At 46.5% G+C, this 27,625-nt stretch overlaps 1 protein-coding gene and 1 non-coding gene across 2 annotated transcripts in view; one reads left to right on the top strand and one right to left on the bottom strand.

Annotated features, from left to right (window-relative positions):
* The window catches only part of NAV2 (neuron navigator 2), a 773,977-nt gene that overhangs the window by 618,016 nt on the left and 128,336 nt on the right, over positions 1-27,625 (bottom strand). The window lies entirely within an intron of this gene.
* Positions 2,784-2,855, top strand: TRNAA-GGC (transfer RNA alanine (anticodon GGC)). Its single transcript has one exon. It is a non-coding gene; the product is annotated as a tRNA-Ala (tRNA).

The raw sequence follows: 27,625 nt of genomic DNA, 5'->3' as shown, positions 1-27,625 counted from the left end.
GAGACTCAGAAACAGATAAATATTTATGCCTGCCTGCCCTTCTTCCTCCCCCATTACCTCTGGGAACAGTGGCTACAGGGATGCATCTCTCAGTCCCTACTCAGTCTAGAGGGTCTCACAAGCCAGAGGAGGGAAGACTGTGAGTGATGGGACAAAAATGTGGTGACTTTTTAAAGTGTTTCAATGTTTATATTTGCCTCCACCTGCAAGGAAGGTTGCATTGGCATCTTAATTTTCCCTTTCTTCTCTTAAAGAGAAAAGATTGTCACTTGCTAGGAAAGGGACTAAGTCCACAGACATATGAAAGGAAAGGAGAAAATATGAAGGAAAGAAAGAGACAGAAAACCACTGCACACTGCGTGTAGTGAGATGTGGGGTTTGGGGCAGTGAGACGGGTGGAGAGGAACTGTGGGGTGTAAAGAACTGGAGAGGAGAGAGAAGGGAGTTTTGCCAAGGACTGTAGTAGATAAGGATGAGCATCTTTGGCGTCTCCAGGACACATGAGTAGTGGATTTTAGTAACTCTTTAATTTGAATGTAATTACTTTAAAATTTTAATTTTGATTGTTAATCCTTGGATACACTAACGCTCCCAAACTAGATTGTGTGTTTCCCTAGGCTTATTAGCATTACACATACACTCCAACAATCACAGCACTGCAGTAGAGCTGTCGAGACCGTGTGCTGTGCACAACTCACTGCTCAAGCCAGGCAGGGAAGCCTTCTCCACAGAGGAGACATCGACCCTGGGTCTGGGGCGATGAATAGAGGTCAGCCAGACAATAATGGGCAACTGGTCAAATGACAGCAGACCCATATTTCTAAAGAGCAATTTGGTGCAAAAGACCCAACAGCTCTCAAAAATGATTGAGCTAGCACTCTGAATATTGTGGGTGACAAGAAGCACAGCCAGGTCCCTCTTTGGACGGTGGCATTCACTTCAACAATGTAGGGAGAATTAATGACTAGCCAACAGGACATTTCTGGCTGCCGGAGACAACTATTAAATGGAGTTTGCCAGTGCCAAGGAACCTCTTCTTACTTTTTGCCATGCCACCTAAGAATATTAACACTTGCCTAGAAATCTGGCCTTCCACTGCCTCTGCCTGGGTCTGTGTAAATCATACGGTTCCATCAGTGTTCATCTCTGTCGGCAGTGACATAATCACTTTCACTCTCATTTACTGAGAGCTGGACCAGTTTGAAAAAAGAACTGGGTGGGTGGAGGGTATAGCTTAGAGGCAGAGCATATGCTTAGCACGCACGAGGTCCTGGGTTTAATCCCCAGTACCTCCATTAAAAATAAACAATAAATAACTTAATTATCTCTCCCCTCCAGAAAAAAAACAAAAATAAATGAATAGATTGTTTAAAAAAGAAGAGAAAAAAGAACTGAGAGCTACACAATAATGTAGTCATCCCACTTTACAGATGAGGAAACTGAGGCTCAGCTGGTACACAGCAGAGCCAGACTGAACCCAGGTAAGAAGGACGCCAAAGCCTGTTCCCTTATCCGCAAACTCTACTGACCCTCCATGTCAACCCTCCCCACACATTGTCCTGTTCCCTGTCCCCTGCACACTCTGTTATGACGTTCCTAAGCAAAGAGATTTCTTCGTTTTAGCCCTCATCCCCACAGCACAGGGCTCAGTATGTACTAGGTGCTGAGGAAATGTCTGTTTAATGATTAAAGGAAAGAGCCCTTTTAGTGTTAAGGAAGCCTGGCCCTAAGTGAGGTCTGGCCTCCTCGCCCCATCTGGGTTATGATGTGATGAGTGACACACAGAACACCCCCCGCAAACATCAGCCCCACTGCAGGCGGTCCATCCATTACACCATCATCATTTACATCTGAAAGCGTTTTCTTCTTTGAAATGGAATCTCCCATTGGGGAGTTATCAGAAACATTAGCGCAAGGTGGGGGAATACAGGAAAACAGATGCTGGAGCCAAACCCTCTGGGTTTAAATCCCAGCTGAGCCACATCCTAACTATGTGGGCTTGGGTAAGTAACCTCTCCCTGCCTTGGTTTCCTTATTAGTAAGATAGGGATAATAATATCTACTTAGTAGAGTTGTAATGGAGATTAAACGAATTAGCGTATATAAAGCGCCGAGAATAGGACCCAGCACACTTAGCACTATTTAAGTGTGTGTTGAAAACATATATCAGACAGGGATTAGATGGAAAAGAGCAGAGTCAGAATGAGGTTCCATATGAGTGGATGAAAGAAGGAAAGGGCCCAGATGAGGAGACAAGTTATCTGAAACAAAAAGTGTGTTACCTTTATAATGCAGCCAAGGCTGCCCCTGACCGTTGCAGGGCTCCTGGGAGGGTCCCAGCACTCAGGAAGGTCCCTCTTCTGTCTGTACCCTCCAGAGCCAGGCAGGAGTTGGGTGGGGAGGTAGGGAAGCAGCCCCACAGAGGATACTGGGGCTCAGAGGTCTGTGGTCCTGGGCTCTCTCTGTGGGGTCCAATCTCCTGTGCCCAGAGCCCCTGGGTAGCCTCCAAAAGAGATTCCCACCCCTCCCCACTGAATCCTGAGCCCTGGCCCAGCCTAGAACACTTAAACATTTCCCTCCAACTAGGGTTGAATAAGATCCAGTCAACTAGACTTGGGTTCACATCCCAGCTCTGCAACAGTAATGTGCTGACCTTGAGTAAGTAACTACCCTGGCTGAGTCTCAGTTTCTTCACCTTTAGAATGGGGGTACAATAATAAAGCCCACCTCCAAGGGTTTTTGAGAAAACTAAATAAAATAGCCAAGATAAATCTTGGGGAATGGGAAGTATAGCTCAGTGGTAGAGCATGTGCTTGGCATCCACGAGGCCCTGGGTTCAAGCCCCAGTGCCTCCACTAAGGGAAAGAAAAAAAAGAGGTAAATCTTGGAGCATGAGCCTGGCACATCATAGGAACTTTATGAAGATTTGCTGAATGAATGAATGAAAGATCACATAGAACAGAGTCTTGGACTCATATGGCTCATGGCCTCCACCATTCCATTTAGAGAGGAGACTCTAGTACCAAATCACTTCTCCTTTCAACCTTGCCAGGGCTTCCCCAGGCAGCCCAGGCCTATTTACCTAAGTGATGAGAGGACTGGGGAGAGCTTCAAGATCCCACCCACCACCCAAGAACGAGGCTGAGAGCTTAGGGGTAAGGGGGACTGATCTGAAGTTTCAAAGAAAATCAGGATCTGTTAATGAAGGATCAGAAGAAGTAATGCCTCAATTAGTCTCCATGCTTTGTTAAATCTGGAAGTCACATTTAGTCAAACATTAGTGATTGAAGAGGGGATTCTTTTTCACTCTCTCGTTTTTAAACCCCCAAGCATCATTCAGCTCTTGCACTTGCAGAATAAACCCACCATCCTTCCAGATTCCCAGAGGCCTCAGCTGACACAGGACAGGCCAATGATTTGCTCACCAAGGGAAGCTGGTGTTCCCAAAGGGGAGAAAAAAGGCGTGTGATTTACATGGCTTAATATACTCATTAAAGGTTTAATTGGAGTCACTTTGCCGCTGATTCTCCAACAGCCCCTTTTCTCCCCATTTAATTAACAGAGTAACCTTTAGCTCCACAACCCATAAAGAAAGCCAAGTATAAAAGAGAGGGCTATCTACTCCCCCGTCCTGATCCCACCAGGCTGCTTAAAATCCCAGTGGGGCTTGCAGGCTCTGGGGGCGGGGAGGGGAGGAGGGTGCCTGTCTTCAGTTTAAAGTATTCATATCCTCAGAAAAAAAAAAGAGGCTGCAGAATCTGAGTCAGCCAGGCCCAAGTTCAAATCGTAGCTCTGTCATTCACTAGCTGTGACCTTGGGCAAGATCATCTCTTTAGCCTCAGTTTCCTCCTCTGTAAAACAGGGATAATAATTAAACAGATAAGTCACGGGGTGGTCTTGAAGTTCAGATGAATGTCACATTTGTAAGTGAACTTCAGCACTGGGCCTGGCACTGGTATGTGCCTAGTAGAAGTTTGCAGTTTGCTCTAAAGTCACAACACAACATTGTAAATCAACTATACTTCAATTTTTAAAAACTGAAAAATAAAATTTTAAAAAGTCACAACTATGGAGTGTAATGAGTTGGGGGGTAGCAGGAACTAGACTGCCAAGGCACTTCCCAAACACTGATAAATTGTCATTCTGCCTAAAGAAGTCACCAAACAGTTTCTGTGAAGCCACAGACCAAATTTCTAGCAAAATTTATTTGGGGTGACTACACACAATCACCCATGCTTAATCAAGGTTCAGAATATTTTAGCTGCTGGCCATGACCTCAATTGGTTGGCTGTCCCTCTCCCAATCTTCCCCTTTTCTGCCCTTTCCCTGCCCGCTTGCAACATGGAATATAAATAATTAATGCTATCCAATTACCTAAGCCGAAAATAAATAAAGCTTCAAGGGTGTATTGGATTTCCACACAAATCCACCATCAGGAAGATGATGCATTCCACGTGCAGGTGTCTGCATCCCAAAAGCCATTTGTGATGGGACTGCTCAGTGGGTACCAGGGTTAGTTAAAGCTTGCTTCATTACGGTGGCGTCGAGGCAGATGGGAACTGACGGCGCTGGGCTGTTTTCATAGGGAAATGTGCACAAAGTCCCAGGTCAGCGCTGTGATAAATGGGCTTGCCGACAATGTGCTGGGAGCATGCATCTTAGGGGACTCCTGAGGTCATGAAATGTCTGCTGTTAAGCTACACAATTTTCTTTACTTATCAGCCCCAACCACATCGCAGACACATATTTGCACAGTGAAACAAAGGACGACATGCATTATCAGGCCCCAGCCGGAACGAGAGAAGCGCTCAGCCAGCCAGTGCTGATTGGACAAAGCCCGGGACACAGTAAACGCCAAGTGCAGAAGGGAAAGAAGGCTGGAGATCTCGTTTTCAAGTGGCAAGTTGGAAGGGGGAGAGCATGGGGGCTGTGGGTGGGGCGTTCTCTAAAGAGCACAAGTTCCAAGGGCTGAAGTCATCCATCACCACCACAGTCTTGGCGGCCGACTCCGTCCTCCACACGGCAGCACGGGGATCTCTCCAGAATGCAGATTTGATGTTTACAACCATCCTGTGGCTCCATGTTGTCCACAGGAGAAAGCCTGAACTCCCTGGCATGCCTTCAAACCCTTCCATGTTCTGGACCCTTCTTATACCTCTCCTCCGATTCTCCCATCCTATTTCACGCTCCTGCCATCCTTCATTCATTCAGATGCCCACAGGCCTTTGCATCCTCTACCCGGCAACACTCTTTCTCCACTTTTTTAACTGGCTAATTCCTAGTCACCCTTTATGTCTCAGCTAGATTGGCTTCCTCCAGAAAGTCTTCCCTGACCACCATTAAATTGGGACTTCATGTTCCTCATCAGCCTCCCACAACACAGCCCTGTTCAGCTGTATTGCTGATGCCTCGTTACTTGTCTCTAGATCATCCGCTCTGCTGGGACAGGGTCTGCCTTGGCTGTGGTATCTCCAGTATCCTGCAGCATGCTCGGCACAAAGTAGATGCTAGAAACTGTCGATAAAATGAATGAGTAAATATGCAAAGAAAGAACCTGCACACTGGCAGGAGGCAGCAGTCCTAAGTGGGCCACATACACTGTCAAGGAAAGGTCAGGACACCCGTCTCCTCCACCGCCCCCATCCAAATGAGCCTCCACCTGGCATGGGGAGACAGAGATCAAATGAGTTAACAAAGTTGAAAACCATTCAAGACATCAGAAACAAACTCCCTAGGCAAGAGCTTGGAAGTTACCCCAAAACAAGGAGCAGAAAAAGATATAAAATTTGGTGTACGAAGCAGAAGTTTGGGGTCAGAGAGATGAGAGGGGGCCAGAGAATCAAAAGCAGATGGGGAAAGAGGTGAGTCCAAGGAATTTCCTGAAACTGTCGTCAGTACACGCTGCTCCTCTCATGGGTATGTTTTGAAGGCCAGGAACAAGTCAGAACAAATCAGGCCCTCTTGGCTACAGGTGATCAGGCAGTGAGGCCCGGAGCCTCTACAAGGCAGGAGTGACAGTAGAGATTTCAAGAGAAAAATTAGGGTAATTGTGAAAAAACACGAAGAAGAGGTTTGGGCAGGGGAAATAGGAGGAGACCTCCACTGCCATGAGCCCATCCCAAGGGAATGGCTAGTCCTCAGGGACACCTGGAGAAGTATTAGGAGGCACCTGAGCAGGCCCACCTGGAGAAGAGAGACCTGTGGCCTCGGTTCTGTCTGCTCTGTGACTTTAGGCAAGTGGTCTATATCTGTCTTCCCTTTTCCTCTTGGAGAAAATGGTGCTTTCCCCCATTTGTACCATCGAATCTTCCCGCACCCTGTCAGACAGGCCCTTCGTTTAGCAGATGAGGGAACTGAGGATCAAAAAAGTAGAGTCATCTGTCCCAGCTCACCCAGCTAGTGGGTGGCCACGCTCAGATTCAAATCTGATGAGTCTAAATAGTGCACTCCCCCAAGCCCAGCAGGCTGCCAGGTGGCCCAAGCTTCCCCCAGCTGCGTAGCAAGAACATAGAAGTCAAGCCAGCTTGGGCTGACCATCAGAAGTTGGCAAAATGTGCTCAACCTCTGCCGACCCCGCCAGGCACTTCGTGGGATTTGTTTCTTTGCACCCAGCATTAAATTGCACATCCCACCCATTCCCCAAGGCTATGCTCTCCTACTCTGTCCCAGTGGCCCCGTCTTGTTTATCTAATAAGCAGTCCATACCAGGGTAATTATGGCGTTCCTCCGAGATAACGCTTTTGCATTGTTAAAAGGCTCTTTTTGGAGACCCAATGCCTTCACCCAAAGGCCTAATAAAAACAGAGAAAATGAGAACAGTCACTGCTTCCCAGTGCCCCCCTACTCTATGCTGGGCACGTGCACAGATATTACAAAGCACTTTACTGATGAAGGGACTGAGGTTTGGGAAGATTTAATAGCACATCCAATGCCACAGGTAGGAAGTGGCAGAATAAACTTCTAACCTAGGCCTGTCTACGTCTCGTCCATGGCTCTTTCCACCGTGTCAAGCTATTTTCAAGCACCTGTAGGTACGCGGTGAGTGGGGGTTGTCAGGGGTGATTTGCTGGCGGTGCGTAGATGAAGGGGTTTTCAGGACAAACATACCTTTTGATAGGCTTCACATCACTCCTTCACATAGAGGGAAATGCAACCTTGATTGCAGAAAGAACTCAGTGGAGAACAGAAGCAACCACTACAGAAAGGAAGGGATCGTTCATCACGGAGACGGGGACGGAGACCCAGGTGGGAAAGAAGGAGAGGGAGTCAAGCCAATGTCAGAATCTGGATGGAAAACTATCAGTATCCAGGCAGGCGCCTCCCAAACATCTGCTTCTTTATTTGTTTGAGGGGACCTGGTGGTCTCAAACCGGCAGCCTTCAGCATACACGTCAATGAGTATTTTTCTTCTTACTCATGAAAGTTCAGAGGCATCAGGATTCTGGGCTCTTCTAGGGAAGCCAATACCAACTCTTATCTTCCAGGGACAAGGGACAAGATATCTAGGATGGACAAGTCACTGGGCTTTGGCCTGGTGTCCTTGGTCCACACTCCTTATCCACTCACTGCCTTGTGTAACCAGGGAGGGAAGGCAGATGCTTAGCGATGGGTTTTGAAGACCTGACAGACAGCATTTCCAAATTAAAATTTCAAAAGAGAAAGAAAAAAGTCATTTTATCCTCTGTTCTGTGAGTCCCTGGTGAATAGGAGTGTGGGTTTAAAATTTAATCATTAATTTATTGGAAGGAAATAAACCACGGAGTAAATATTTAAAGTGCAAAATTGCTGAGTTCTTGGGTTATGATCCCTCGATTTAGCATAAAAACTAAGAGTTCATGTTTTCCCAGAGCGGAGACAAAGATGTATTTAAAATGTTTTAAGTGACAGATGCCATTAATTTTTTAAAAAAATAATCTGATTTGCAATGCACTATATGCCATTAATTTTTTAAAAAACAATCTGATTTGCAATGCAATATACAATATAAGAATGTCTCAGTGTTCCAAACCTCAGCTTCGAGCTATAGAAATTGTATCTGGAAAAGCACCCACAGAAAGCTGGAAGTTCCTTTCTCACTGCTGGCCATACTGCTCACTATGGGCTCAGGCAATGAAATGCTGGTCTTTCCTGCCCACTACACAACTCAGGAGGTGGTGCTTATTCCAAGTGAGGCACTGGCGAGGTCCATGAAAGGAGGGGAAGTTGGAGGCAGTGAAGGAGACAGATGTGGACAGTGCAATCAGCTCTGCTCCTCTTGCTAAGTTCAGGCCTCCCTCCTCCTTCACCTGAGTCACCCCCTAAACTCCTCGCTTGACTCCCATCCCTTATGCTCAACCTAGAGTTATTACTGTCAAACACAATGTGACTACATCACTCTTGATTAAAATCCTTCCAGGGTTCCCCAGCTGCCACAAAGAAGGCCCCATCACTCAGCAGAGTTTATGCCACAGCCCTAAGTATTGGGCCCCCCAACTTCTCTGTCTTCTCTCCCACTAGTGCTCAAGGTCTACCCTTGTCTTCACAAGGCCCAAAGGCACCTGGCCACCCCTTTGCCTGGTCTCCCTCTACTCTCCCCTTGCTTACTCCTCAAACTGGCCTCTTTGCTTTTTCTCAAACAGGTCCCACCTGCTCCTACCTCAGGGCCTTTGCACATGGCTGATTCTCTACCAGGACCAATGTCTCCTTAGAGAGCCCCATGGCTTCCACCTTCACTTCCTTCAGACTCTGTACAAATGTCAGAGAGGCCTTCCCTGATCACCCCATCTAAAATAACACTCCTTCCCCTAACCACACATCCTCTATCCCTTACTTTGTTTTTCCCTCATAGTGTTTATGGCCACCTGACACATGATCTCCATATCTATTTACTGTTTGCCCTCCCATGCTAGAATAGAAGCTTCATGACAGCCAGCCTTTGTCCACTTTGTTCTCTGCACTACCCTCAGTACACAGAACAGCGCTGAGCCTATACATTGTTGGCGCTCAGTGGACACAGACAGAATGAATTAAGTGGATGAACAGCAACCAGATGTTTGCTATTCCTCCAACCTTGCTGCTGCTACCTCCTTGTCTTTGAACATGTGGATCCTTTCATGTGGAATGCCCTTCCTCCCATTTGTACTACTAGGCAACCCCAGCTTTTCTTGAATGCTCCTTCCTTTGGGAACTTCCTTGTCCCCGCACACCTTGGTCCCAGGCCAGGCGAGAGTGCCAGCTATGTGCCCCACGCCGGTTCCTTCTATGACACCAAAATGGAACGGTTGATGTCCTTTTCCATTGCCCCTAGGAGATGCTGAGTGCCCCAGGGGAGGAGTGTATTGTTTTTTCTTAAGCACCAACTATATCTTAAGCACCCAGCGAGGGCCTGGCAGATAGAAAATACTCTGTAAATGTTCGCTGCAATTAGCAAATAAATGATCATTAGAGCTGGTGTCTGTTGAGGATTTCCTCTTTGCCTGTCATTGTTCTAAGCAGTTTGCAGAGATTAACTCACCACCTTTATATCAACTCTGTAAGGTAGGTGCTAATATAACCCCATATTTCAGAGAGGGAAACAGAGGCACAGAGAGGTTTGCTAAGTTGCCCCAAATTCATGCAACGTAAGTGGCTGAACCAGAGTTTGAAGCCAGCTCTGGGGTCTGGGCTTTAAACTATCATCCCTTGTTGCCTTAGTAATGAACGAATGGGGGGCTGGCATAAATGTTGGACCTTAAATAATATCCTTGTGCTCTTTTTTTCTCTGTGCTCCCTCTGTTACTCTTCCTCTCTCCTGTCTCCATATAAGCATTCATACACTCAATTAACATATGCTTATTAAGAACCTACAGTGCACCAGGCGCAGCAGGGAGGGATGGAGTAACTACAGTAAGTGATGCTCTTGTGGAGCTTCTGTCCAGGAGGGAGACAGATACGACTTAATTGCATGAGCACACACGGACAAGTTATAATAAGGGCCATTCACTCATCCACTCATTCATTCATTCATTCATGTATTAAATGTCTGCGGATGCCTTACTATGCATCAGGAGCCGTTCTAGGTATTAAGGATGAAGTAGTAGCTATTTACATTCCAATAGACCAAAGACAAATAAGCAAAGAGCCAAGGTAGTTTCAAAGTTACATAAACTATATTATGAGCATAATGATGGAGGAAAAAGCAGCCTGAGAAGAAAACATACAATGAGCTATGAAAGCATATCGTGGGGGACTTTGATCTAGACCCACAATGATAGAAACCAATACTAAGTGCTTACTGTGTTTCAAGCACCAAACTCTAAGGAGATCAGTCCATTCAACATTCACAAGTCAGTGTAGTGGGAGCTATTGTCATCTTCATTTTATACATGAGGAAATTTTAGGCACAGAAAGAGAAATAACTTGCTCAAGGTCAAACCAATAATAAGTAGCAAACCTAGGTGATGAACCAAAGCAGTCTTGCTCCAGAGTCTACACTCCTCCGTGCCTAGTTAACACCTTCTGCCACCGGGAGAGGTGGTACTGGGATGAGGTATCAGGAGCTGTGTGACTCTGGGCAGGCCACCACCTCTCTGGGCTTCAGCTTTCTGGAGTGAAAAAGACCACTGGACTAGATCAGAGTCCGACATTCTTATGTCCAGGGGTGGGGAGGGAGGATCCTCAGAAATCATGTGAAGAATTTTCTCTGTGTGTGAAAATGACAATGTTTCTTAAGTGTGGCACCATAGTTTAAATTTCCAGAGTGGTCTGTGGCCCCTTAAAAAGTGCATCAAATCATTCCTTCTAGAATGTAGTGTTCTATGAAATATACCAAGAAACACACCTTGTGTTCTTTTGTATAGCACAGACCATGCCCACTCTCAGAAGAACCCAAATGTCTACGATACTTTCTGCCCAGAAGGTGAATTCTGAGTCAGTCTTAGACTGCTCTCCCTCCGTCTTCCTGACGGCCCTTGCTCCGTTTGATTTGAGATCACTCCTCCTTCAACTGCATCCTTCTGTACCTTGAAGACCCAGACGCAACCCTCCCCAGCCCTAATGTTATTAAGGCCAAATAAAGCTAAGCTGCACAGTTGTGATTTCATAAATGTGTCCTGTAAATCCAACAGTGAAACACTTTATTAGGTGGGAAATGCCATACATAAGTTATTTATTTCCCCATCAAAACGTGAATAAAACAACTTCATCATACAGGGTACAGTTTGATTCCATGGCTGTCGACTCATGGCTACCAGCATGGTCAGTGGGATTTGGTTTTGTCTTTATATATTACATTGATATCACAAAGAAAAAGAGATTCGGCCATTCAATGCTCAGGTCTTAAGTCACTTAACATTATAAGCACCTTTCAATAATGCATAAACATATAAAATATATTCTTAAAGACAAACAGAAAGAATTAATATTTTATGGGCTACAACCCACAAATGTCTTTAGAAGCATTGATTGCTTCCTCAATCCATTAGGCTCTATTTTGATCTCCAGTGGCTGGAGACAGTCTGCTCTGTGGTAGGAATTATTTTGGCAGCATAATAATTTAGAGATGGCCAACATTTTGATGACCTTCAGCTTTTGACCCCGAATGTTAAAGAAAGTCTAATAAGAACACACAGCTCCTGCCACACCCCTGTCTATTGTCACAATTATGTTAGCTGGTCAGAAGAGAGCTGCTCTTCTCTGATGAAATCTGACTAACCAGGCTTCAGGCTGATCCAACTAACTCACCAGAAGGTCAAATTGGAGCTATTTTCCAACAAGGTGATAGTAATGATCATAATAGCAGCAGCCATCATTTATGCAATGGATAATGTGTATCTTACATACCCTAGGGGGCACCATTCATAAACTGGCTGGAAGATGGCAGTGAAATGTCTTGAGAAAGGGTTACCTTTTCCTAATTCTAACTCTCACAACAGCACTATATAAGCTAGTGACAGCCTAATTCTCCAGTGACCTGAAAGTTAGGAATCATATCCTGACTCTACATTTGGGGAAACAGACTTAGGCAAGGTAACCGACTTACCTACAGCCACACAGTTACCCAGAGGTGATGCTGAGATTCAAAACCAGTCCACCCGGCTTCAAATCCTGCACTAGCCTGGATAACATACAAGCTGGCCGGTAAGAGGAACCAGTGTGACTCCAGGAGACTGAAGGAAGATATCAGCCAGAACAGACAGGAAAGCCAGGACATTCCTTCCTTATCACTCAGATAGAACCTTCAGAGCAAGCAAAGCCCCTCAGTGGAAGCTCCATCTGGAACATGACGAGATCTCCATGCCTTTGATGAAAATAACTCACCTCCCTCTTCTTTGTGATTCCTTAAGACTCACGGTCTATCAGATTCTCCAAAGCTCTTACTGAATTACACCCTGGCTTCGAAGGTTTGCCTCCACTCTAAGAGGTCTCTGCCCTCCCCATCAGAGAACTCAGCACTCCATATCCTGAATGTCTGTTACATCCACACCCTGTGGGACTGGGAATGCTTGAAGCCAAGAGCTTCTTTGGTACTTTCTTTAGCATAGTTGCTGATGATTTTCTATTGAATGAATGAAAGAGTTTAAAATTAGCCAGACTTTCATTTAATCCTCTCACCTCTGGACAAGTCAGAACTAAACAGAGATGCTACGTCTCTTGTAGTCACCCTCCACACTCTGTCCATCTGTGTTCAGCCCAGCTCAAGGATGATCTCACAGCCTCTCCCCTCAGACTGTCTCACACCACAGGGCTCTTAAATATGCTCACACATAAGCAGCTTCGCATCTCCAAACGGATTAAGGGGTGTTCCTTGTGGGAGAGGTCTATTCCCAGAGGGTTGGAGGCACATACACATGCCCACGATATATACTATTTAAGCGCCCTAAGTAGTCTAGTCTCTTCCTCCCTAGAGGAAAGCAAATAAAACCAACCAGTCCTATTTAAGCCCTATGACGAACAAGGTACTAGTGCACTTTAAATCCTGACAATGTTTCTGCCAGTAGGGAGAAATTATGCCCTTGTTACAGATGAAAAAACTGACACCCAGAGTTCTTCAGCAACTGGCCTACAGCTGGACAGGTAACTAACTAGGGGCAGATCTGGAATTTGAATCAAGTTCAGGTCTCTTGTTCTCTCCAAGACACCAGGCTGCATCTGATCTAAAGCAAAATAATGGTCTCTTCCTTCTGACATTTTCTTCTGAAGCCACAGCAGTTCCGTTGCCAATAGCCAACAGCTGCTGAAGAAGTGGTTCCATAATTACTCCCCAGAAACATCACCAGGTTCATCTCTTTATGCCAAGATCAGGCCTCCAATTCAGACTGAAAACTGAAGATGTCCAGATGGTCTTGCTTTGCAATCCAACATTTAAAAAAATCTTCCTCCTTCCTTCCATTCATGAGAAAACTCTGTCCATCTTAACTACAGGACTTGTCTAAGGCTGCTTGCCAGCTGAAATGTAGCCCTAATTCCTCCTGGCCAAAGACCAATGGATCCTCCTAGAAACCCGCTCAGAACATTTGATGGGACTAGGACTCTGAACCTCTGAATCTGATGTGACATAGTCTTAAAGTGCTGCTACCTCTGCAGGCGAAGCTCAAAGTCGAGGCCTGAAGTGGATGGAAGCAGCAGAGACCGGGAAGGAACCACATTTTTCTAACATCAACCAGTCAACCACAATGGGACACATCTCTTTTTCTGTTCTCACCACACTGGCTGTTCCTTCCTTCCTTCTCCTTCACTGATGCTCTTCATCTTCCTGATGTCTAATGTTGGAGTGGGTACCCCAGAGATCCGTCCTCAGATCTCTTTTCCATCTACACTTATTCCCAGAGTCATGACTTTAAACACTTTAATCACGCACTGATGATTTCCAAATGTATATATCAGGACTGGATGTCTCCTGTGAACCTCAGACTCAGATCCAACCACCTACTCAACACCTCCACTTGGGGGTCTAAAAAGCATCTTACTCTTAATATGTCCAGCACCTGATCTCCACATTTTCTTCTCCCCACACCTGCTTCTTTCACTGCCTGCCCCAGTTCATTAAATAACAACTCCATTTTTTCCACTGTCTCAAGCCAAACACTTTAGAAGACTTCCTTAACCCTTCACTTTCTCTCACAATCCAGAACTAATTCATCAGCAAAAATTGTTTGTTGTACATTCAACACATCCAGAATCGACCCACTTCTCTCCATCTCCATGGCTACAGCCACAGTTCAGGTCACCCTTATCACTCATGGGGGTCATTGCCATCACCTTCTGTCTGCTCCCCTCCTCCTGCCTTCGCTCCTCTTCCAGCCATCATCCACAAACCAGCCCCGAGCGAGCGAATACTTTAAAATGTAAGCCGGATATTGTCTTTCCTCTGCTCAGAAACACCTGGTGGCTTTTCATTTCTCTCGGTGTAAAAGTGAAAGTCCTTATGGTCACCTGTGAGGCCCAAGCATCGCTTCTCTCCCCTGACGCTTCGTCTACTGCAGCCACATCACATCCTCAGAAACACCAGACACATTCTCATTGCATGGCCTTTGCATTTGCTGTTTTCTTATCTCCAGACACCCTCCTGCCTCACTCCTGCACCTCAGGACTCTGCTGAAATGTGGACCTATCGGTGAGGTCCTCCCTTCCTGGCCTGTGCAACATACTATCAACACCCTGTCGCCATATTTCTATTCTCTGGACTTGACTTTATTTTTGCTCCCTGCGCTTATAACCATCTGACACGTTACATGTTTTACTCATTTGATTTGCATTATTTTTTATTATCTCCTCTCCTTACCAGAGTATAGGCTACGTCAGGACAGAACTTGTCTGTTTTTGTCTGCCAATGCATCAACAGTGCCTGGGACACATGAAAGGTGCAACGAGTCATTTTCCAATGAATGAATATAGAGAGGAAAATGCTCAGAGGCCCAGGAAACTAACCAAGGATACCTCCCAGTCCTAAGTAGCCCTACAAGCTTTAGAAATGCTTAACAGGCCACACCCACGGTCCCAGCCATCCTGAGCCTTTTCCAGTAGCAGGGAGTAGGAAGGCTCTGGCATTTTCCCTGGAGGTTGTCTTCAAAGAGCTGGGCATTTACCCAGAGGGATCTCCAGTTTTATCACAGAGCCTTCATCCATAGAACTATCTTTGCAAAGAGGTAAAATGCTGCAATGGCAGGTCTATGGGGCACGTATGCTCCATGAGAGACAGCCCTGGGAGCTTGAACACTTAGTCGATGGCTTCTGGGGGAAGGAATAACCTCTTCTCCCCCTTGCTCTGCCATTCCGCCCACAGGAAAGCCCAACCACACCAGTGCAGCAAAGAGCACATAAGCCTTCGGGACACCATCTCTACGTGGCCAGCATCTGTGTTCACTGCCGAGATGAATGGGAAGGAAAACAAAGGAAAGCAGGGATAGGGTAGGGATATGGGAGGAGGCAGTTCTTTGGGACACCTCCCCATCCTCCTGAATGCTGACTTTACCTGAATTCACAGCTGCCATTGGATCCACCCCAGCACTTACCCCAGTTTTCTCCAAACACACTCCTTGGGTAATAGGCACTGTGCTAACTTCAGAGTGCTGCCTCAAAGCAGGCTCGTCTTCCACATCTGGAACAGGAAACTGTCACGTGAGAGCATTAACCTGCTAGTGAGACCCGTTCATGGGATGTTCTCTTAAAATGGAAATGGCGTTTAAGGGGGTTGCCTGCACAAACGGAAGATGCTTCTCTATCTCCTGGCCACTGGGTCTGGGGCTGTTCTGGGTGCTGGGAGGGGCAGTATCATATGTAGGGTAAAGGGCTAGCTGACTTTGGAGTCAATGAGACTTGGAGTCTCACAAGCAGTGAGACCTGGAGGCCAAGCTCACCTCCACCACCAGTCCTGGGTATGTTAACCTCTCTAAGCCTCAGTTTCCTGACCATAAATGGAGTCGATGATAATACTCGCAGTTGAGGACTTATGCGAGAACGGGTCTGTCATCTCATTCCAGCAGCACACTGATCACATCAGCTCATCTCCCTGCCCCACTGCCCCACACCATCGAGAGGCTAGTAGTCTCCAAGGATAGGAGCCTTGTCACATCCCTTTGTGTCCTCTGCCCACATACACCGCACCCAGCACAGAGCAAGCCCATCCACAAGGATCTGCTGAACTGAATGGAATTGAAAAATACCAGGGCTGAGGGGTTGAGCCAATTTCAGAGACTTGCAGGAGAGAAAGAAGCTGCCCATGTTACTACCCAGAGAAATTGTCATTCTGGTAACGTCATGGCTGAAATAAAGAGCTGCCGACTGTCTCTCCAGGTTGGAATCTGACTTCTGAAGGTGGCAGAGAATGCGGCGCAGGGAAAGGGAGTTGTGATTTTTTTTTCCTTGCAGAATTCATCACAGACACACAGCCTAAGACACAGGGGAAAACAGAACTGTGTTTTGACTTCTAATTTATCTTCTTAATATCCACTTCCCCACGCCCTGGACCAGGGCCAATGAGTCTCAAAGATCACATTTCACCAGCAACCTTGAAAGTGCGATTCAACATCTCTTTTTGCAATAATAAGATCTTTTAACAGAAAGTGACTGTTTTATGAGGCTGATACATTACAAAAGAGCCAATAGGCAAACTGAAGCTTGGGGTTATTAAAGCCCTGGGAGAAATCAATGTGCTCTGAAACCAGCCTCCAGTTGTGACTTCAGCAACAGTGACTTGGGGTTCAGGAAAGCTGTTTGCCAGGGGCTGAGGCTGTTTCCAAAAGTGCTGTTCACCCACCAACTATGATCTTGTCTGGGAGTAAAGGAGAGGGTCCAAGTTCCCCTCCTTTGGTAGGAGCAGAGGCATCAGCGGGGGCCCAAGCAGGCTGCTGCCCAGGACAAGGAGTTTCATACAGCTTTGACAAACAGGGTCCCTCTTAATCTCCAAACTGTGGGTCTAGCCAGAATTAAGGGAATAGGCAGAACTGAGCATCAGAAGGGAAACTGGGTTTCAGTAAGTTAGGGAAGGACCTGCAGAAGGCCGGAGAATGGAGGCAGGGGTTTGGAATTACATGGATAGGAGAGCAGAGGAGTGAGTGGAGCACAGAGTGGGCTCAGAGGAAGGATAGGTCAGAGCATACGCAAGGCTAGCCTTACAGGGTCACCAGGGTACCAGAAGCATGGTGCATGGGAAAGCCAGCCGTGTTTAAAGGGACAGAGACTGGCCAACAGATGGGGAAGCCAGCAGTGCAATCTCTCAGGCTTGTTTCTTCAGAAGCCAGCCTTCTAGGCATCATGGAGCTTCTGGGGCACGAGTGATGCAGTCAGCACCTCCTACACAGACAAAGGGTGCCAATGACAGTCAGGGAACAGAGCAGTATTGACTCTCCCCTGCACCCTCTAAGCTGCTGAGATCAGTGATTCAAAATAACCATTATCACTTGTATGGAATTTATTAGGGAAAAAAATACCAGGCAGGGCTTTGGGGACTTTACGTGCATCATCTCAGCTCCTAAAGCTCCAGGAGGTGGGTATTTTTACCCACTGTGCAGTTGAGGACACTCCATTCCTTCCTGCGGTCAACTCAAAACTCTCCCAACTCAAAACTCTGTGGGGAACTGTAAAGCTGGGGTCTGTGTGCCCGGGCTGGGACATGTAGGAAACGAGACTCAGTTCTGTTACAGGAGCATTCAGGGGTGAAGGGGCAGAGAAGGGGCAGAAACAGGATGGGGACCAAAAAGGAGAGGTAGGAAGAGGAACAGTGTCAAGGCTGAAACAAAAACTAGAGCAATCGTGGACTGGGTTTGCCTCCAAAGAACATCCAGAAACCTGCAGCAGGCTCAAGTCCCCTCCCACCGAGGGCTCCCTTCTACCCTGAGCACAGGATGGTCGGTCAGCTGGACTTTGGGGGCTCAGCTGTCTGCCCAGTGAGTCATAGACTCCTTTCTGCTCCTGCAATGATGGTGCCCTCTGGGCCAGGACCTGCGCAGACACAACTTCCTCTGAGGAAAAAGGAGCTGGAGGCAGCCAGCCACCCCTGCAAAGGGATGGCTCAAACCTTATCTGGACCCTCTGCAAAGACCAGACTCAGCCTGGGGTGGTTTTGTCAGAAGCAAGAATCCTCTCTCCATCCCAGGCTCCCGGCACCGCAGAGGTCCTCACTGAAAGATGTGGGCTGAATGAATGAAGGACAGCAGGGCAGGTGCTGTCCAAGGTAGCAGAGCCTGGGCCCCTCCCGGGGGAACTCCTCTCCCTTCCCAGGAACCTGCCCCCTCAGGGAGAGACCTGGACTCATATACACACGGGCACACTCACGGGCACACACTTACAGGGGTGTGCACGGGAACATGGCTTCACTCTTCCTCCCTAATTCCAAAGCGCAGCACCAGATTTCAAGATACTATGTGAACCTCAAGACAGGGCACAGATGTTCCCATTTCACAGACTGAGAAAGGCCTGTCTCACAGAGGCAGGGCTTAGCGGCTTCCTGCATTCTGCCTTTACGGGGTTTCAGACAGCTCACCTACACACAGCAGGTCATGTCAAGTCCTTTGCTATTAGCTTCAGGTAAAGGTGGCCTTCCTGCAGGTGGCCCACAGCCCTGAGTGAAGCATTGCTGCTGAATCCCTAGTCCCTAGCTCAAGGGCTCCATCCCAGTCACGCTGAGCCCTTGTCAGGCCCTCATGCTTCCACTTCCTCTTGATACTGGGCTCATGCCCATGCTGTTCCATCTGCCTGGACACTCTTCCCTCCCTTTTGACTCATCAACTTCTACTCTTCCTGCAGATTTCAGCTCAGCGGAGCTTAATCCCACCTTCTACCTGGGTTAAATCTCCCCTCCAGTGGCACCACATTCCTGTCTGGATGTTCCATTTCTGGGAGGCCCTGTGATTACTGTTCCCACCCCCATAGACTCTAAACCACGTGAGGACAGGAGCCATGGCAGAGTCCAGCATAGGGCCTGGAACATGACAGATGCCACAGAAAATCTTGGGTAGTGGAATAAATGAATGGTGCCCTGGAAACAGTCTCTCCAGAGATTCTTTGAGGGTTGTTGTTTTGTTTTTAAAACAAACGTTCTCATTCCCATTATAAAAGCAGTATCTACACCCTCCAGAAAAACAGAAAGAAAGTGGGAAATACCCACTTTTGCAGCACCAAAGTTATCCCCAAGCAGAAAGCCATGAGGTACCACTGCAAGAAGCACCTAGAATGCTGAGAGACTTGGCTACTTTCCCGGCTGTGCTAAGGTCAGGGGAGGGGAACCGTGCTAGATAGGCAAGAGTTTAGCTTCCAGAAGAGACCTAGGATGTGTTCTTCAACCTCCCACCACCCACCCCACAGTAAAGCAGGTCTTCAATTTTATTGCCCCTGAAAATGCTCAGGGTTCACAATCCATATGGAAAGAGAAGCTCCCAATACAACGGCGTCCATGAGTTCCACACTTTCACAAGTGAGATTTTACTTTAAAAAGAAAAAAGAATCCTTAGGTTATAAATTCTTTTTAAAACAGAAATAACAACACAGAGCAAAATGGCTCTTGATTCAGAACATTTCAAGTTTAAAGCACACAAATTGCTACTAGGAGAGAAAAGGGTAAAAAAATCCAAATTAAAAAGCCTGGAGGTAGCAGTCCAATTCCACTGCCTTCTTCCTCAGGTTTTTGTCTACAAAAGGTACTTTTCATCTCAAGGAGGAGGAATAAATTTTCATTTGACAGCTGACGTGATTTCCATTGCAAAACTAAAACATTTTGTCAGGCTTTTTTTTTAAGTGTATTTTATTGACACACATATAATTTCAGGGTACAGATATAGCTCATATTTTATAATCTCTGTAAACAGACAAAGGGATCCACACCTTCCCCACTAAATCAATGGAGCACAACAAATGGGGTGGGATGGAAGTGTCTTAAAGCTACATATCAGCCCAACTTAGTTAACGGCTAAAGTGGAGAACAGAAGCTTTCAGGACAAACCAGCAGGCATCAGACACCTCCCAAGGTGCAAAAGGGACTGGACACAGTGGGGGAATAGGACTTACCGGCCTGTCTGGCACCTTACTCCACAGCCAAGAGACTGATGGCCTGAGCGTCATACCCACAGCAGGGAGCCCAGGGCAAAGCAAAATAGCCCAGTGCCCACCTAATCAAGCCCCAAGTCCCTTTTCAAAGAGGAAAGAGGGATGAACAATCTGGGAAAGGGGGAAGGATGACCTCAGGCCGCAGAGGTTAGATCATCCAATTCACAGATCCGTTTCCTCTAACGACCGCCACCAGATGCAAACGATACTGCGTGATGTCAGTGGCCTTTGCTAGCGTCTGGAGGAGCCCTGCAGAGTCCTGTGAGCAACAGTTCAGATTCCTGCTCTGGCTGTCACCGGGAATCTGAGCAAGCCATTTAACCTCTCAGAGCCGCAGCTGCTTCAACTGCAGACCGGAAATATGACCTAAGGTGGTTGTCGTTATACATCTGGGCCAGGCACAGTACCTGGCTTTCCTGCAAGACCCCCCTCAGTCCTCACTACAGCCCTGGTGTAGGAACTATGTGGTGGTGGCAAGCAGGGCTGCAATTGTTTTCCACTCCTCCTATCAAAAGGTAGAGTCTAATTTCCCTCCCTGTTACCTGGCCAAATGTCTAGACTCATGCCTAATGGACAGGATGTAACAGAAGTGAATTCTGAGCTAGGTGATTAAAGGCAATACATCTTATGCCTGGTTCTCTCTCTCCCTCTCCCCCTCCCTCTCCCCCTGGAAGCTTGCCTTTGGATCCAGCCACCATGCGGTGAGGAAGCCCAGGACACATGGAGAGGCCACATGTAACCAGCCCAGCTAGACCCCTCGCTGACCACCAGCATCAAGTACCATGTATGTGAGTGAGCAAGTGAACCTTCAGGTGGTTCTAGCTTCAGGCCATCCTAGTTGATGATGAATGGAGCAAAGAAAACTACCTTCACTGAATCCTGCCTGAATTATAGATGTGTGAGCAAGGTAAACGTGACCATTGCTTTAAATCACTGTGTTGGGATGATTTGTTATGTAATAAAAGATTCCTGGAACAAATTCTTATTATCTCCATTGAGCAGATGAAAAACTGAGGCTTGGAGAGATGACGTCAACGTGCCTCACACAGCTAGCAATTGGCTGTCAGGACTTGAACCCAGCTGGCAAAGCTCTTACCCATAACCACTCTTCCAAACTGCCTTCCCAGACTGATTTTCCATCATCAACTCAAAGGCTTAATCAGAGAGAGTCTGATTAATCCTCAGTTACCAGAAAACACTAATCCAGACTCTCTATTCCCTGGGCATTCTGGTCAAGAGTTTAATGTATTCACCCCTTTACTATGATTTGTAATCGTGATTTTTTTTTGCTTCATTTAAATATTATTTTCTTGGGGAGAGCAACTTTAAAATAAACACGTATCCAGGAGACCTGGTTAGTCTGCTGTGGGTTGAGCTGCTGGAGGTAGAGATGCGGACGTGCAGAGGAAACCGATGTTTATTAGTTTCCTTTTTATGCACAGGACGGTGCTAAGTATTTGTCATTGATTATCCTAGACAAATAGAATAGATGAAAAAAAGGAAAGTTACAGTTAGATTGAACTCCAGTGTTTGTTAAAATCCCTCTCCTTCCCCAGGTCTTGCTCCTCCCCCACTGCCCCATACCCCACTGATAGGTGTTAAAATCTCTATTACTTTCTTACTGTGATGCCATTAGCAACACCTAAATTCAGAATCATTCCCCACTGTTTCTGTTACTCAAAGGCACAGGACTCTCTTCGGGACACATTAACAGCGAGTGTCTTGTTCACTGCAAGGTCCTCTCAAATTCAAGGGGTCATTCTTAATGTCACTAATAAGGTTAAGGTTAAGGTCTGAAACTTAGAGCATCAAAATTCAATGAAGGTTGAACTCGAGGCTCATAAGGAAATCATGGATGAGGACAGTTCCTCTGCCAAAGGTGTGCAGACAGGACAGGAAGAAACCAGGTGGAGGGCTTTGGGAAGAGGTGGGAAGGGACAGAGGTGAACTGCTAAGAAACAGCTGACTGGGTGCTGAGTGTGAGGCATGGGGACATGGGAAGAGACTCTGATGCATAAGGCAGCCCAGAAGGGGTGCCTCCTTGGAAGTGAGCTGTAATGATGGCAAGAGGTGAGGTTTAATTAGAACGGAGTGGGACTGAAAAGAGGCAGTGTGGTGCGGTGAGTACTACCACACAAAGGCCTGGGGACACAGTGAAGCTGGTGGAATGTCGGCCCCATCGCTTACTTGATCTGGGATGCCCATGGATAAATTACTTAGGCTCTCCGCCTCTCGACTTCTTCATCCTTAAAACAGGAATGGGACTGGAATAGCTTCTACATCTTGAGTAACTGGAAACGATAATGTTACCACTCTCCTCATAGGATCAGTGAAGATCCAGCGTGTAAGGACCACGCACGGTGCCTGGTGTGTTGTTACTGCCCAAAAACTAGTGACCGTTCCTAAAACTCACCACACTCGCTTCCATCTCAGGGCCTCTCCTATATTTGCTTCCTTTTCCCCAGATCTTCCGGCTCCTTCTCAGCTCATAGGGTCTGCCCCCAAAGTCCCACCCCTAGAGAAGCTTCCCTCATCATTTTTCCCAGTCCTCCCTATCGACCCTTCACCTTGTTTGACTTTCCTCACAGCAGGCAAACAGGAGGTGTTGCTCACTTGTTCTCAGTTATGAGACAATCCATCAACCCAGTCTCTCCACTCCCTGACTACTTGGTTTGATGCTCCGTTCCCCTTCTAAGTGAAACTTCATGATTTATTTCTTTGTTTTACTTGTGTATTGCTTCTCTCCAGGGTTTTAATCCATCTTGTTCACCCTGCATCCCCAGTACTAGCACATAGTAGGGGCTCAGTAAATGTTTGCAGAAGGGTGAAATTCATATTGATTATTATTTTGTAGGCAGGAAGCAGGATCAGGCACTTGGGCAGATCTGGGAGCTATCCACCAAGGACCAAAAACAGAGGCAGGGAGATGATAAGCTCTTGCTTGGGAAGACACCAGAGAGAAAATTATGGGTTGAGGACTATCCATCATGAAAGGCTACAGAGAGGGGTTGGGAGAAAGAGTCAAGAGAGCCAAAGAAGGATCATCACAGCCTCAGGCTGCCAGCACCTGCACAGCTAAGCTCAGAAGAAAAGGATGACCACGGGGAGGACCCCAGAATGGGCCCTGAGCATCAGAAGATTATCACTGAATTAGGCTCCACATGTAAACTGTCCCACAAATTTATGAGCCTGCACAATTGTTTCTGGAATGTTTGTACAAATGGTACAGATTATGAAACTCTGGCCAAAGAATAAAAACATCACATGTGGCCAGGGTCATGGAGAAGCCTGGGTCATTGAAGAGAGGGCAAGGATTCTACTTCTGACCCTAGGCCACAGTTTTTCCGGTCTGACCAGCTCACAGTTGAGAGGTGATGTAAGAACATCTCTCCTCAGAGCTTAGGCCTATGGGCTGGGCAGGTGGCTTTCAAGGAAGTTCAAGTGGCTTAGGCCAAACTGTTTATGCCACAGAAGCACAGATGAGATGTTTAGAAAGAGCAAGCTTTGAGAACAGTGAAGCACTAAGAGTAGCGTAAACGTCTTTGAAGTAACTACTGTGTGCCAGGCATGACAATGGCCCGTTCCCGTCCATCCCGGCATTGCACCTTGCAACAGCTCTATGAGATGCCTGTCCTGGATATTTATGGTCCATATGAGGGAGCTGAGACTCAGAGAGGGAAAAGGATCTGCTTAGGGTCACAAATCTGGTGGGTGGGAGAACAAGATTCAAATCCAGGCATTCTGAGTGCATATTCTGTGCCTTTTCTGATATGTTGCAGCAGCCTCCAAAATGCAAGACACTTGGTAAAAGCACGCTGCGCTGCCAATATGAAACTTGATGTGTGCAGGTGAGCAGTGAATGTGTTTATTTCCCAGCTCCAGCAGGCTAAAGGCCCTGTCTTAATACCCTCTACCTCTCTGGGATCTAGAGCCCTGCCTTGTGCATAGTAGTCATTTATCCAGTGTTGGTGGAGTTGACTAGCTGGTGGATTGGCTACTAGCAAACAGCAGGCCATGTTTCCGCTCATTCTCTTCAAGGATGAACAAGTCTATGAGATCTGCTTCCATCAACTGAGGAAGGAGGCTGGCAAGTTCTGTGGCAGTGAGCCTGAATGTCAGGCCAAAACGTGAGCCTGGCTCAGAGTGGACAACAGAGGGCAGAGCAGAAAGAGCACAGCTCTGGATTTAAAAGGACCTGGACTAAAATCCCAGCTTCATGGCCAGTGCTGAGATCTTAAACAAGATATTTAACCTTTCTGAACCTCAGTTTCCTCACCTATAAATGGGGATAACTCCACCTGCCTCTGGAGTTGTTGTTAAAATACATATAATAGATGTAGAGTCTGGGACACATAGTGTTCAGAAAACTAGGGCCATTTTGAATTTTAGGGCAATGGCAGAATCAAAAGAACTCACAGATTTTATTTTGCCTAGTGTGTCCACACTACTAACATCTATTTCATAAGAAATCACAGGGAAAGCAGCTGTTCTCCAAATCCACCCACCCCACCCCCACCACCCACTCCGCCTCAGACTGCCTCTCAGCAGCAAAACCCCACTCATCTACAGCTCAATCTTTCCATGTATATTATATTGCAGGAAGTTTAGAAAAGCAGATTGTCAGATGGAATATATATTACATGGGTGTTTTTAATACCTAGCAATTAAAATCTTCAGAATGAGACAGAGAATCAGCAGGAAAACTTTCAATGTCTCCAGTGAGGCTCGACCTGGAGGAAGCCAGACACAGGACACGGGATGTAGAGCTGGTTTTTCTAGGATGGGGAACAGCTGGAGAAAGACAGCCTCTTGCAAGGTCTGTCAGAGATGAGCGATGTGCTTGCGAGGAGAGTCACACATGTCCCTTTATTCTGAAAAACTCCAACATGCAATTCACAATCTAAAACATGCAAAAATATGCACATTGTTTCTAAGAGCCTTAACCCCTTTCCCTCCCGTTCCAAAGTCGGAAGTTTTTTGGCCTGGAGATTTCAAGGTTTCACCTCCTGGGAAGCTGGTTGATGTCTTCTAGCCTTGTCATTAATTTCTTTTTTTACATGACTATTCTGTGCATTTGAGTCACCGGAAGAGGATATGGTTAAAATGCAGATTCTGATTCAGCAGGTCTGGGAAGGGGCCTGGGATTCTGCATTTCTAACAAACTTCCAGCCAATGCTTTCAGTGCCGGCCACACACTTGGTGTGGAGAGGCACGAGGATGCTGGTGGGTGCCCACTGCCTGGGTCCATCCAAAGGAGCCAGATGTTAGCAGATTCTTCCTCTCCACTGAACTTTCTTCCTCAGAACGGAGCTCTTAAATCAGGCTTGAATATTAAAGAACTCTATTTAAATCAAATTACAGCAAAGAGCAAGATTTAGAGAAAATGAATGACTTCTCCACCATTGTTATTCTGAACCAGTTTCAACCAATTTCACCTGGCAGAAGAAAGTCTCCAGTCGTCCATTCACAGCCTCTGGGACTCTCTGGGTCAAGTCCCCTAGAGTCCACCCCTTCTCTGGAGCCAGAGCCCCAGGGCTTTTCTGCATCCTCACAGTCTCACTCAACACCCACCAACTGCGCTGTCCCTCCGTCACTTCACGAGGGGAAGAAAATACTGTTCTGTCCCACGCGGTTGGCAAAAGTGGGAAGAGAAAGAACATGTTCCCAGGAGGGAAAGCTCTGTGGGGCTCAGAAGCTTCTCTTCACATCCCAACTCCCAGCCCATGGTCCTGCCACAGCCACCAGCAGTTCCTGAAACGTTCCACGCAGCTCGGCCCCACGTCTTCCTCCTTGAAATGCCTCCCACCTTGACCACCTCCCTTTCTTCAAGAGGTCTGGTGCTCTTACTCATCCTCAAATCTCAGCTCTGGAAAGCTCCCACTTTGCCAGCCCCTTCCCCATTGCTGCTCCACCTTCTTCAGGCATCACGTCCCAGAGCACCTGGCTGACCAGGATCACAAATGCTTAAAAGCACATCCAGCAGGATAAGGAGGATTTTAAACTAGAAACAGGAACTGAGGAACCAGCCTTTCTCTCCCGAGAAAGGGCTTGTCAACGTCTCTGTGTGTGTGTGTGTGTGTGTGTGTGTGTGTGTCCAGTAAATGAGAGACTGAGAAAGTGATATTACTGAAAAAATTCACAATGGGACAAAAAAGGAGATTTTGGGGAATGAAGTGTTTCTGGCCACCCCTCACTCACCTTTGCCTACACTTCAGCCCAAAGAAGGGCCTGCTGTCCTCCCGCTGGGTGGGTGGCCTCCACTCACCTTACCTTCTCTGCTTTTTCTTTCTCTGTGTTTATCCCCAGTCCTTCTCATACCCGATTCTTTTCAAGGAAATTATTTCTGAACATCATGCCCGCCTGCCCATCACTTTTTTTACCCTTCACCGGCTGCCCTTTTGAGTCATGGAGATAACATCTCTAACAAGCCTCAAACTATAAAACTAACGCACTTCAGTTTTGCCAAGTCAAGTTTTCTCTCCACCAAACCAAGGTCAAAGTTACAGGCACATTCTCCTGGTGTTATACTATGGCTCACTGAACACTGATGAAAAATGCTGGAAGTTATTCTAAAAGCTGTGCCATCTCAGTCTTGAATTTGATGATACAGGCTCCCCACTGTCTCATGTCATCTCTGAGAATCAGTTCAAGCACATCTTGTGTCTCCAAGAAGATTCAGATTCAATAGGCATTCATTAATGGCCTACCACATGCCAGGATTTTTTTTTTAACATGGTCCATTAAATCAGCAATATGAACTAGGTATGATTATACCCATTCCACCCAGGAGAAAACAGAGGCTCAGAAAATTAAAGTCTGGGGACTTTCCCAAGATCGCATAGATAAGAAGACATCACAGGGTCATAGTCCAACCCTGCCCCCTAACTTAAAACCCAGAGCTCTTTTCACTATAAAGTGATACCAGTTTCTCACATCAGAGCTGCTCCTTCTGTGTCACTGCATCAGTGCCTGGTTCAGTGCTGGGCACAAAAAATATTCGTTGGATGGATTTAAGTTTTGCCTTGCATTAATGTCTTTGGGCAAGTCAACAGTCTTGCCAACTTATGGCTTCAGACTGTGTAAATTTAAGATAATTCGCTTATATTGAGAGATTAAAATGTGGCTATATTTAAAAAGAGATTGAGGGGGGAAAGTTTCAACAAATGGAATGAGATCATTATTAATGCCATGCACTCCCATGCATTTCTTTTCAAAGAACTTGAGTGCAGAGGTAAAAGGTAAGAGGATAAAAATGATCTCTTTCCTGTTGAAGACAGGCTCGAGTGTGGAAAAAAATGACAGGCAAACAAAGGCACCTCAAGACTCATATTTCTGGTGAAAAACACCTTTTTTTTCAGTTGCCAGATTTATTTTGAAATTTGTTATAAGATAATACATGTGTCTGAGAATCAAGAAAATATGGTAAATAACACTAGCTATATGGTGACTGACTTCAAGCTTCATTTCACAAACTGTCTACATACTCCTTGAAGGCATGAACTATGTTTTATCCATCATGAAACCTAAATACGTAATTGTTGGAGAAGTGCATGAATGAAATAAACATATTTATCCAGAACCTATTTTATCACATAAGTCAAATCATTTTGAATAGAATTTAATATGA

Source organism: Vicugna pacos, chromosome 10 (genome assembly GCF_048564905.1).
Source record: "Vicugna pacos chromosome 10, VicPac4, whole genome shotgun sequence".
Classification (NCBI taxonomy): Eukaryota; Metazoa; Chordata; class Mammalia; order Artiodactyla; family Camelidae; genus Vicugna; species Vicugna pacos.
The sequence above is the reverse complement of the archived record's forward strand: the minus strand, read 5'-3'. Positions and strand labels throughout refer to the sequence as shown.